Source organism: Sebastes umbrosus, chromosome 24, assembly GCF_015220745.1.
Source record: "Sebastes umbrosus isolate fSebUmb1 chromosome 24, fSebUmb1.pri, whole genome shotgun sequence".
NCBI classification, from domain to species: domain Eukaryota; kingdom Metazoa; phylum Chordata; class Actinopteri; order Perciformes; family Sebastidae; genus Sebastes; species Sebastes umbrosus.
The window spans coordinates 5,274,871-5,288,659 of record NC_051292.1 but is presented as its reverse complement, the minus strand read 5'-3'; the positions used below and the strand labels follow the sequence as shown (position 1 = coordinate 5,288,659).

The 13,789-nt window shown below is 41.1% G+C and overlaps 1 long non-coding RNA gene across 1 annotated transcript in view; it reads left to right on the top strand.

The window, feature by feature from the left end:
• Positions 1 to 13,789, top strand: part of LOC119483928 — a 59,618-nt gene that overhangs the window by 34,331 nt on the left and 11,498 nt on the right. The window contains exon 3 of the long non-coding RNA XR_005205854.1: positions 9,139 to 9,195. This is a non-coding gene — a long non-coding RNA (uncharacterized LOC119483928). The remainder of the gene's footprint in view (positions 1 to 9,138; positions 9,196 to 13,789) is intronic.

The window sequence follows — 13,789 nt, the reverse complement described above, 5'->3', positions numbered from 1 at the left end:
CAACAAACAAAGGACTTTCAACCAGGAGACTGTTTTTTTGTGTCCCAAAATGTGTTGATTTATTTTGAAGTTACGTTCATGATGTTTGTGACGTGTTTTTTATTGGCACTTGTGATGTGTTCAAACTTCTGTTACGTTGTTTACGTACATATTTTACTTAGTTTCCATACTTATTTTAAGCCCAACAATGATGTTTTTCCTAAACCTAACTAAGTGGTTTTGTTGTGTGACGTAAAAATGACACAAAGTTGATGTACAGATGATTCGCAAAAAAGCAAAAATGCGTTCTCATGACACTAATGTTGTGCTATTAATACGCTTTCCCATAGGGAACTGGCTCTGACTCGTACCATGCACCAATCCTTAGAGGGCAACCAAGTGCTCATAATTCTTACAGTTCAAATTTCGAACACATCCATCAATCCATCACTCTTAACCGAATCCATTCCCGATAGCAATCTGACCCCAATCTGGTGCCAGATCTGCAGAGGATTGCAGTTTCCCCCTCCCTCTTCTCCATTCCACTGGCCTCTACAGTGCCAGGTGGGATCAATCAAACCCTGCCGAGGCATTTGAGAGGAAGTGAAGTTGTGTGTTGACCCTGTAGGTTTGCTGCCAGACGATGATAGTAAGCAGAGTGGACAGGTTCAGCCTGCCTCCACTCTCCAGACTACCAACCTGGACTGGACCGGACAGCCAGGGGAATAGAGATGAGCTGTGGGATGACGAATGTATGCGAGTGTGTACGCGTAGATATGTACTCGAGGATGCACATATATTTGCATGTGTTTTGTTGGTGAAGTGGCATGCTGTGAGTGTGAGTGGGATTATGACATTGAGTGATGCAGTGTGTAGTTGTGTGTGTGGCTGGTGTAGTAGTTGTGAATGTATTTTTAAGTTTGTAAAGTCATGCCACCATAAGATACTACCAGAGAAGTGGTTACCATTCAAGACTCCATAGGGAATAGTGTTAATTTAAGATAAGAGCTCAGAGTAAACCCACCAAAAAATCTAAATAACGCAGTTTTGCTTTTTGTTTTGACACCTTTCGGTGCGTGTGATTGATTTGCTCATTAAATAGATTTCACAAATCACAGGTTGTGAATCCAGCCTCCACCTCTGTTATATGATTTGTTTTTGAAATTGCCATTTGCTACAAAAGAGCCACCAAGTATAAAATACCTTGAGATGAAGCCAACATCTACCCCACATTTTTGCCGCATAATTTTTTTTCAGCACAACAAAAGTGCCTTTGATGACAATGCAGGATAGATGTCTGTGAATGGGAGAGACTTTTTGCCATGATTACTTCTTTCTATTTCTGGCAAATAGACTCATCTGTGGTCCAAAAGCCGCCAAACACAATGCTATTGAAGATAAAGACAATAACAGGATGAGATGAAAGTTTTTCTTTCAAAATATACACTTCCTGACAGAAAACTTTTTGAAATCAAGTGTGCATATACTGTGCCACATGTCTCCCATCACAGCTATGGTTGGAACAAATGTATTTATTCCTAAATAGCAGTGGTGGAAAGTACATGTACTCAAGTAGTGTATTTGAGCATACATTTGAGTTACTTAAATTGAATATTTCCATTTTTACAGCTTTTGTTACAACTTACTGCTTACTTTGAGATTAAGAATTTACATATAACACAAATCTATAAATTGCCTTGTTAAAGATTCATTATTAACATTATGAATTATCATTATTCCATAAGTGAAAAGTAATGCGTGTATTCGCCCGTAATTCTGATCCACCCCAAAATGAAATAGGTTCTTACTTGGCCCATGCTACAACCTTCCACCAAGTTTCATGAAAATCGGGCCAGTAGTTTTTCCATAATCCTGCTGTCAAACCAACAAACCGAACCAAAAACATAACCTCCTTGGCAGAGGATAATACGCTACACTATTAATAATCAAATTTTTCACCAAAAAAAGCAAAGATATAAATAAATACATTATAAATTTGTGTAGCAGAACTGTGTTTTTAGCTGGACCGCAGAGGGCCAGCCCTACAAGCGCAAAAGTTTGTCACTAAGTGACTGAGCGAGTGACTTCAATGATAGGGTACGTCACCTCTTGAACGGCCAGTTAAGTGCAGCGGCACGTCCCCTATAGTGTCCTTGCCGGACCTGGTGGACATGTACCGCTGGATTTAACATTATAGATATATCCACTGACTATTTGTGTCACAATTTAGCCACAAATTCACAGACTGAGCGTACACGGTGCAGCCATATACTTGGTTTTGAGTCTTGTTTCTTCTTTCCTCTCCCATTGATCATCTCATGACCCCTGAAATTTATCTTGTGACCCTTTGTAGGGTCCCGACCCCTAAGTTGGACACCACTGGACAACTATACTGTATACAGTAGTTAAAACTAGCCCCACCTCGAGCAGCTACAACTGCAAAATCCTTACACATTGTTGCATCATTATAAACAATCCAATAACATCATATATAAAAACATTCTTTTCTGCAGAACGAGTGCTTTTGATACTCTAAGTACATTTCGCTGATGATACCTCTTCTGTGCTTTTACTTAAGTTTAAATACCCAGGCAAATCCCTCTCAATGTAACAAACGTGCATTAATAAATAATAAGCATTTAACCCGTTTTTCCTTCCGTCTTAGTGGAACGTTTTGTACACCTCCTGTACACATAATCAATAGGCTTCTCTCCTACAATGTAAGTGCAAATGACACAACAAGCTGCTTCTCTTCTAATAGGGAAATAAAAGACACTACTCAGGCAGGTGGAAACTGCCATCCAGAACAAACAAAGCATTGATTTCCAGTCATTGTTCCTGTACACGGCCCCCCGTTTGTTGTAGGAGGAATAGGGGTGGGGTGAAAAAAAGGCAGGGTCTCCATGCGTTTACATTATTGAACAGCAGTAATTGGCTTGGTAGTGTACAAGTTGTCCCATTCATCCCCAGTGAGCCGCTCTTATAATCTCAGCAGTCAAGCACGTGATACAACAAGTGAGATATGGGTTAAATCAGAGACGCAGGTGACGCATTATTGATTAAATAAATTAAAGAAGATATGGCTCTAACACTATGTAATGTAGTGTTTCTGCCTCTGATCTCTGCTTCTCTTAATTCCTAAAATCAAAAACCCCCTCTAACTCGACAGCTATGACATTAGCTGTTAAAAGTTATGAGCACGGCGCCCATAAAACCGGCTGCACCTGAGCCTTAACCCGGCTCCGCCAGGGGCCCCTATGTAGTAGAAGTTTATAGGAGAGAGGCTGTAAAGAGTTACCATCCAAAATGAGATACCCACCACCGCCACCACTTTAAAAAATACTGCCACCTACTCCTTGCAAAAATGATCGCTGACATGAAAGCCGAGCCAGTTGTAGTGCCATTGAGGGGTTTTCAGTATATGTGCGCGCGCTGTGTGTGGGTGAGCGATCACAAGCTGCGACTGTGGCCAACATCACAGTGCAAATTAGCATTAATAACACAATTTGATTCCAAATAAAAGGAGCAAACAAATGCGTACATGCACACCTGGCTTCACAAATTCAGTCAACAGATGGGTACACTGCGGGGCCAGTTATTGTTGGTGGGGAGAAATGCTAATGAGCATTCACTGTAGGGCACAATCACAGAAAAACAGGGGGAGTGGACTCGTATTTTTGGCCGGCGTGTCGTCCAAGGTGACGGCGGTGCCCAGAAACGGGGCAACAGCGAGGAGCGGGGACACAACAATGTTTGAGTCTGGCTGCTGGCTGAACCGCCGCCGCTCTCCCTTTGCCATAACTCCTGGCGAACATGTGCAAATATTGAAAATGTCCACTTTGTAGCCTGTTCCTTTTGAGGGCCAATTACACCACCAAATGCCTCAACATGATCTTAATCCCAGACTTGCAGTCTGGTGCGAATTTTCACACCCAGTTTACCGCCACTAGTTTTTTTGCCGAGGGTAAATTAAGTACACGGTGTACCGTACCAGGAAGAGTTTGCAATTTCATGCAAATAAGGTAACGGCAATTTGTCATTCAGCATTTAGACTTGCACTATTCTGGTCCAACAGGAGAGCGAAACAGCCTTTCTAACAGCCAGGACAGGAAGTATTACAGTACTTTCTCAGGCCTCTGGAAGCACATGTGTCCCTGAGAGCCAAAAGAGAAATATGCACTCAGCATGTCGCCCATAGTTGCTTCAGGAAAAAAAAAAAAAATGGCGAACCAAATGGCATATTTAACAGCCTCCATTCACGGTGACATTTTTTAGTCACAGCCTTTTTTCCTCCTCCCTGTGGTCACCTTTGTATCCGAGCCCTTTTTTTCTGTTGCATTAATGGAATAGGATTGACACACAGTATACACCTTTTTCCTTCACTAAAAGTGTTGTTTTTTTTAGGGGGACTGACCTTTTAAATGCGTGAAAATACTTGCCAGATGGAAATTAAAGTGTGTGTGCATGTGCGCTATGTGTGAAAAGCCAAAAAATGATTTTACAGTTATGCTTCCACTATCATGCCCTGATTTTGGCTTTTGGGCGTAATTCATTTGCATATTTATTTGGTTTATTTTTCTTTCAAATCTTTTTTATTGGGTTTTTTGGAGACATGGCAAAAGTCATCTTAACAAATGTAGAATGTAACACATTGTCCTTAACATGAAATAAAAACCTCCACCACCCCATGTTGGTCTTGGTCACATAAAAGGGAAAAATAAATAAAAAATAAAAAATAGTAACAAATTAAATTACTTAAGAAAAGAAAATAATTATAAAAAATGTAATTAGATAATAAGAGAGAAATAAAGTATAAAATTATAAAAAATAAAATAAATACAATAATAAATATATAAATAAATAAATAAATACAGAAGAGAAAATAAAAAATAAAACTACTTATAAAAATAAAATAAATACAGAAGAGAAAATAAAAAATAAAACTTCTTGTAAAAATAAAATAAATACAGAAGAAAAATAAATAAATAAATAAAACTAGATATAAAATAATAATAAAAAATAAATACAGAAGGAAAAAATAAAAAAATAAAAATACTTGGTTTATTTATTTATTTTAAATTACAAGAATTTTTCACCACTTCTGTCATACAAATACATTACCTCTGTAATATCATTAATCTATTTGGATCCATCATTTTGGAAAATTATTATTAAAAAGAGGCACCTGAGAAATAATTTAAAGCACTGAATTAAAAGCAATTATAGCACTTCTTAAGATTATACCGAATCACTGCTGCATGGTTGAGATGATGATGATGATACATCTGCAAAGTGCAACCCCTGTGGATATAATGCATCTAGCTGAAATAACTCTGATGATGATGATGTGCCTCGTGGGGCCCTCGCTATATGCTATGGAGGAAATGTTGCTGTACATTCAGAAGGAGTGAGCAGTAAGTCATGACCTCAGATGAATTTGGTGGGGGGAAGCGGCGTATCCGCTCAGCAGAGGCGGTTTCAGGTTGGATCGGCGGTGTTATGGCAGCGTGATAATGCTGCTGGATCAGAATCACTCACTCCGTATGAGGATGCTGGTGCTCTCTGTGTTAATTAGGCCTCCCTCTGCTGCTCGCTCTCTCTGACAGCAGCATACAGCAGCTAGGTCTGTAAATCTGAAAACAACTCTCCTCCTGTCATCCCCGAGCATCACTCCTCACTGCTTCCTCACTCTTTTCTTCTCTACAGTCAGTTGTGTTGCTGTGTTACAGTGATTCCCAACCAGGGTTACTTGTACCCCAGGAGGTACCTCTGCAGTTTCCAGGGGGGATGTGGAGAAATTGTAGCTTGGCTGCTTTGGAAAAAAATAGAAATAAGCATCTGAACACTGTGTGGATAAACTGTTGAAACAGTTCGCTGAAAGTAACAGATACATTGTTGAATTAGCTAGCATTTAATGTATCTGATAAAAGTTTAAAGTTAGCTAAAATAAAGGGATAAACAGTTGAAATAGTGGGAGTGTAAAGCCGAAGTTCTACTTTCTGTTTCCGCGAATACGGGGCGGCCTGTCCATGTGACGTAAATTTCTTCATCAGGCGATGTACGCGTAGGTTCTGTTGACTGTTTTTTGCTCTCCAGTTTAGATGAGGTTATACATTTATACATATTTAAATAACGGAGCCACTAACGTTAGCGGAGGTGCCATCGAGTTATTACTATGAGGCGTTCAGGCTCTGCTCAGTAAAATGATTATCAGGCGATGGTGGATTACAGCGTTGTCATGATGTGCTCAAATGTAATGTAATTTTCAGATTTTTTACCATACAAACTGCATTTGAAATGTCCATCTCCCTTCGTTCTTTCGCAATTTGAACTGCGGAGATGGCCTTTCTTCATCACTTACAATGTTTTATATCGTATAGTTTATATCAAGAGACACACATGCCCTGGGAACCCTAGGGATCTCGAAATGGGAAGCTAAATATATCGGATAAATGGTTGAAAAACGTAGCTAATAGTAAGGGATAAAGAGTTAAAACAGTTAGCTAGAAGCAATGGATGAATAGTTGAAATAATAGCGTTAAATGTATCGGATCAACGGTTGAAATAGTTGGCTAAAAGTCATGGATGAATGGTAGTCGTAAAAATGCAATCGACCAAACAGACCTTAACATTAGCTCAACTGTATGAAACATTATTGCTTTATGTGATTAACAGTGTTAATAAGTTTCAAATCAGTTGAAATGAAGACATTTTGAACATGCGGTGTCAATGAAGGGGTACTTGAGTTCATCTCACAGGGCTGTGGGTGAACCTCTGCTTTATTGCATACTCCCTTTCCGTCTTGACATTTTCATATTATGTTTACATAGTGAGATTATAAAGCCATCCAGCCCTCACTGCACTCTCCTGATCATCTCTGTGTTCCCTCACAGGTGAACTGTTATAGTCAACTTGGGAGCACTCCCACCTTTTTTCTTTACATCTCCCCTCCCGATCGCATTATTGAAGATTAAATTGAAGAAATCCATATGAGATCATAGCTTCCGCTTGGATTTACTAGTCAGTCTCTTTCACCCCGAGCGTAAACGCTCCCTTTAGGACACTCAGAGGATTTAGCACCTTGGTTCTCATTTGCTGCCTCCTCGGCTCGGAGTCTTACCTCGAAAAAGAGATCGCAGCGCGGCTTGAATAAATGGCTTAACTGACTTCTAACTCTGTCGCTTTTCACGCCCGTTCATTTTCCCTGTCTCTATCTTTCCCCGCCGCGCTTTCTCTCCGTCAGCAGAAATGGATGCGGGTATCAAATTGCAGAGCAATAACATTCTTATAGCACTTTGGTCCGACCGGCAGATATTAGAAAACCAGGAGAGCAGGACCCTCTCTCATAAAGGCTGCTTACTAAAAACCTTTACCTATTATGGTCATGCACATATACAGCTATGTATATGCTGCACATGTGCTCATAAAGAGACATAATTAGATGAATAAGTGAATCGATAATAATAAAAATTCAGCTCTCTTTGCAAGCAGACCCGGCCAAGACCTCTGACTGGCTGCTTTTGAATTATAGATGCCTGATTGACAGATGAATCCCGGGATGTCTGTCACTCTATCTTGTACGTTTGACACATAAATATGATCTCAAACTTCCTCTCTGTGATTACTAAAAGTGCAGGTTAAGCATAGGCACCGATGCTGCTCGGCTTTAACCATGACTCCGCTCACACACAGAGAGAGAGAGAGAGAGGCACCCACACATACTAGTGTCAACAGCAGGTTTCACTGACTCCTTGAACCACACGAGGTATTCACTGTTGTGGTGGAGAATAATGATTGACTGGCTGGAGCCTGATCTGCGTCAGACAGAGTAGGAGACTCTGAACTGTGCTGCAGGCAATTACTTTGTTTTAGAGGGAGGGAAGGAAGGAGGAAGGAGAGAGAGAGGAAGGGAAGCATGGAGGGAGGATGAGGGGGAGGGATGTGCCCGGCTGGGGGAAGGGCTGCTGTGAGTTAACAGTGACACCTGGTGGTCATCTACAGCAGGAAATAGAAGATTATATTATATTTACACTCATACTGTACTCACCTTTTGTTCTGCATTCCAGTGCAGGTAAATAAAGTGAAATATATACAGTTAATAACCTACTTATTCTGCATACGCCCACATGTATTTCTGTCTGTCCCCTTGAGGACTTTCCATCGATTATATTGATTTCTAACATCTAACCCTCTAACCTCAAAGGTGCTACATGAAGCATTTGATGCATCACTTTCAAATTAATTACATCCTACATCTTACCAATTACACATTTTGCAATTACTGTGAGACTTGTGAGGTCTTTATTTCCACAAAGCTTCTACAATATAGCAAAGAAGATGTTGCCAAGCTAATAGGGAATGGGAATCGTGGAGCATTCTGGGGCGATGGTTGGAAATCAACTTTTTTGTCCACCTGCCCTGTGGCTGGTAGATTACAGATTTTACCAACCACACAATAGATTACCATTGCTTTTTTGTGGCTGGTGAGTGATGCAAATCTAGCAGCCACTTGCATAATTTACTAGCATTTGGCCAGTGGCTGGTGCTAATTTCCAACCCTGGTAGCGTCGTAGGGAGCTACGGTAGACTGTCGGTATCTGTCACCGGTCTATCGTACTGTCATCTGTCAATCGTTCATCATCAGAAAAGTATGAAGTACTCAGAGGGGCGATATATTCCAAAATTGAAGTTAGATTATGATGTTGATCCTTACGAATTAGGAGGACCTTGACAGTTTATGTTTTTAAAGTAACTTGTGCAACACTGGTTTAAACACAGACTGGATTTCTTTCTTAATGTTGCTAAACACGAAATTCTCTCAAAATAGCAGCGGCTTAGCCGGCGGCTCGCAGCTTATGGTGCTAACAGTGCTGACAGAGCTAACCATGTTAACCTGAGGGGGAACCGAAGGGTGAGCTCTACGCTTCTGTGACAACGTCGTCGGTCGGGGCGGCGTTATCAGCTGTAACCGCCGTATGAGAACAGTGCAAGGTTCTCGTATAGATAATCTTTAAATCCTGAACCCAGTTTCTAACCTGGTTGAAGGAGAAGGGGCATATTTACTTTGCAAAACTGTTCACACTGATCAGGCATGAAATATGTAGCATTGCTGGCTTTATGTATCTGTTAAAGTAACGTCTTTCTGTCTTTCATACACAGGTGTCTGTTACGGGAATGTTCCTGATGGTTCATCCGGGCATGACGGCACATTTTACGGTAAGAACCGAAACACTCACACAACACTTAGCACCTGAAGATTGCCTCTTGGACTTTAACGTAAAAGTGACTAAGACACTTATTCACACATGCGAACAACATATAAATTGCCAACACATTCACACAACAAGATGCATGCTTGAAAGGGGCTTTTAAAGTTGCATAGTGCTACCTTCTTGCTACGTTTCTGTAAAAACAAATTAACGAATCCAGAGCGTAAATGTGAAGAGAAATTGCCAGACTATTTTTAGCTACTGTATACCTCAAAGCGCAGCTACAACAAAAGACAGAAAGTGAATTAAAGGCTGCTTCATGATTGAAGGATGGTGCAATGTGTTGAAACACCGTCCCCTCACTATTGGCTCATATAGGTTAGATTTCATACTTTTCCCAATGTTAAATTTGGTTTCTAAGCTCTGATAGAATGGCAAACTGCATTACTTAACTTCATATATGTCTCTGCTGGTGAAGTGGAAGTGAAGTTTGTCTCCTGCACATTTGTTCCGTTAAATAAATCATACCCCCAGACCAGCGGACCTTTAAGACAGACTACGGCTTTAAGATTTAAAGACAGAATACAAGATGAATTGTCTGCTGTGCATTAATGATGCTGCCAACTCTGTAGGTTTTATCCGTGATGCTTTCAGTCTTTAAATGTCCTTGGAAATGCTTTCAATCATTGATGAGCTGCCTTTGATTTGATAGAGACGTATAGCACCAGATAGAGCTTTCCCTTTTTTTCTTGCCAGGGAAAAATTAGATAAAGATGTATGCTCTTTGTCAGATAATTCCTAGATTATATTCATATTTATACCTGTCTACTACAAGCACAGTTTTGTGCTGTGGGTCCGGCCACTAGTCTGTCTTTCAGAGGTTATTAGGGGGCTGAGTTTTCAATGTCATCATTGCCAGCTTGTCGGGAAGAATGCTTAATAACGCTACGAAGTTACACTTAATTTTGGCGAGGAAAAACCGACATGGCCATTTTCAAAGGGGTCCCTTGACCTGTGACCAGTGTTTTAATTACATAAATTGGGTATCACTATAAAGCTGAGACTCGTGTAGATCCAATGAGCTCAGCTGTATTCCTGTGTGATGATGTTAGTCCCAATAGTAGCCATTTCATTGTAGTGAGACCATTTTTTGAGACTTGACCTCACTGTATAAAATGACCTGTGGTTACCTCTAGGATAATCACAGCCTCATGAAACTTTACAGCCGCAAACTAGGGAACTAGAGCATTCAGAGGATGGATGGCTTTCCTAGGTAGATTGACAATAAGGGGGGTTTTGAGCAGTTTAAACAACAGAAGTGCTCACCATCCAATTGCCGAAAATTCTTGCAGAAATCTCTAAAGGTCAAAAGTTTTTGAAAACAAATCACAGCATGGCTTTTTCTATGGTGTTTCTCAAGGTCTTGGTGTCTTAATGTGGTATTTTGGAGAGATTATTGATCATTTTGATCAAATTTCAAGTGGTAAAGCAACAAATATGTGTAACAAATGGTATCAACCCAAAAATTGCTGCAACAACTTATGAATGACCATCGCAAACTTATATCATCATGTTCTACACTCTTATACACTTTCGCAATTTATTTTTTAATTAATTCAGTCCTTTATTTATTATTGATGACTAGAACAGTTTGACACACAGTGCTGAGCTGCATCTCAAATTAATCATCAGGTTCCCAGCTTTCAGATGATGTACACCACTTCTATGTGGCATCTACTGTTGACTTTTTATCCACCCCTGAACATCCCCTATCCCCCCACTACTAACCCTCTAAAGAAGAGGGTGGAATGATAAGGGGTTAATGTTAAAGGTTGTGAGAGGAGCATTACTCATTAACTCCCCTCGCCTGGATTTGCCCAAATAGTTAGCCTGAGGATTGAAAGCCCACAAGCCTGCATCCTGTATCCAAAATAATTCCCAAAACAATCGTGCCTGGCGCATTTACTCAGGCATTTACCGGCTCCAGCGCTGGACACGCCGCTTCCAAAACAAATATTCACAGAATGCATTCAATTACTAAATCACCTTGGTCTGGTTGCCAAGCAACATTAGTGCAAGAACCGCTGCTTCCATTTTCTTTTCAGCCTCTCCGGTGATTTGTCTTGTGTTGTTTATGTACATTAGTCTGAGAGAAAAGACGGGGAGGGCGGGGGAGAGAAGAAAAACATGTGAGAATGGATTTACAATGGGACAGGCACAATGGTAAAGACACAAACACAGCTGCAAAGCAATGCATGCCGCCGCCCCCACATAACAGCACACACTTTTTCGATTTTTGTGTTGTTGTTTTTTTGCCACTTCTCCTGCTTGTTAATTGCGTTCACGGTGTCCTTTGCTTCCCTGTTGAGCACTTTGTAATGTTCTGCAAAGTGTTCCTCATGAATATATTCGACATTGTCTCTCTTGCACACAGAAATTCTAGGATGCGAGTGTACGCACAAGTAGTTTCATTGTAAATGTTTCCTACCTTTGATCTGTTGTCCAGCTGTGAGCTCGTGTGCATGAGCAAGCAAACAAATTCACCAATATTGATGCAGGTGGAGGTGTGTATCTGCAGCTTCTGTAACACGTAGGTGGCTGTGTGATCAAGGAGGAGACAGGCACACTCTGTCATCCTCAGCTTCATCCGTCACGGCAGGACAAGCGCCGAAACATACACGTGCAGTCGCCCGTCCAAAGGTTAACGAGCACGCCGTCGCTATGTGTGTTTTGCTCTAAGTGGCGCCGTCGCGTGATGTATGTGTTCGCTCCTTGCGCCGGTGCTCTATCACGTTTTTTCTCCTCGCTTGAAGTGGCAAACGAGTCGATCGCCGTTACCCGGGACACATGGGAATTTGTCTCCTCCCCGTTCAGATGTGGAATAACTTTATTTGCCAAGAAGAAATAAATGGGCCGGGGTTTGTCTCGGGGACACTGATGCAGCAACATTTCGACAGATAATATTACAGTGACAGTTTGTGCTGTTACACATGGTAGCGGGCTGTCTTACACACGGTCTTCTTGAGACCACTCTTTTGACAGCTTGGATGTGTTGTGTGTTTATTTGTCTTGGTCTCGAGTCCTTTTGGAATTCTTTCCTGTCTATCTAGCAAGCAAAGATTTGTTTGTCTCCATGTGGTCCACTTTTGTTTCTGTCCTCAATAGCATTACATTTTTATTATAGTATGCAATGGGCCTCAAATATGTCAGATGTTAAAGGGTACATTTAGTGTTTTTTTACGAGCACTTGTCTGGAAAAATGTGGAGTTTACTGGGGTTTAATTTCTATAAACATATCCTGCGTTCACATGTAGAAGATGTTGGTATCTGAAGCGTTCTGGTTTCCGTTTGTAGTCCGAGTAGTATTGACCAATCACGTTTGAGCAGGCTTTGGTTGAATGGAAGCGTTTCAACCTTAAAGGAACAGTTCAACTAGGGATGCACCGATCCGACTTTTTCAGTCCCAGTACCGATAGCGATACCTGGGCTTTGGGTATCGGCTATACAGAGTACAGATCCGATACTTAAACAGGAATTAAAATGCAGGTATATAATGTATATAAACATAGAATTGAATTGAATAGATCAGCACCATTCTCACCAATACCCGATCCAGCTATTGGATTCAGTATTGGCCCGATATCCGATCCGGTATCGGTGCATCCCTAAATTCAACATTTTGGAAAATACGCTTATTCACTTCCTCGGCGAGCGTTGTTGAGAAGATTGATCCCACTCTTGATCCTTATTCAATTTCCTGTCTGGCTTTTGTGTATGAAAAGAAATCAGAGTGCGCGACACCCTTGAACTTCTGCGACCACTTTTGTCTTTGACTGTAAAAATGATTGCCCATAAGGTCAGATACATTATACAGTACAAACGCCACTGAGAGATGAGCATACAGTTCCATTAGAAGAAGGTTATAGCCGAGCCGAAGATCCTCTAACAGCATAATTATTAGAGAGGGGAACAAATGTCAAAGCCCTCATTAAGTCCCTTTGGTGCCAGTATGTCCAGTGAATAAATCCAAATGGCCTCCATTGGAAGTAGAAGGGGCACTGATGTCGTCCCCTCTATGGCAGCACTTAACCTATGCATTGCCATAAAATCCAACTGAGGTCAACAAGTGTGGAGTGCATTTCCACAGACGGTGATGAGAGAACGAGTACATGCTGTGCAACCTTCGTTCATTGATAAGTGAGCTCAGCAGTTTGCCTCCAACCGAAAGGAATATGTGCCAAGGAAACAAAAAAAGATAGCTCGCGGATCAAAACTATCATAGCTTGTGTTGCATTGTGGGGAATATTCCTTTTCTGCTGTTCTCTTTGCACTGTCACTGTGTGTGTGTCCTCTACGCCAACACAGAGGGGTCCTTAAGCTAGGCAGTGAACAAAAGGAAACCTTTCTTAGCTTGCTTGCGAAAATATAAGCAAAAAAAATATACTGCTGCATTTTTCTTTCTTTTTTTTCTCCAGCGTCTCACCGGCAGAGATGACTGAACAGCTGAACCCTGCTCAATGCTTAATGCTGTTTTGTTTTCCGAGCTGAATTTTGACAGCGCCACCACTAAGTCCCTCTCTGCCTCCAACAGTTGGAAGGCT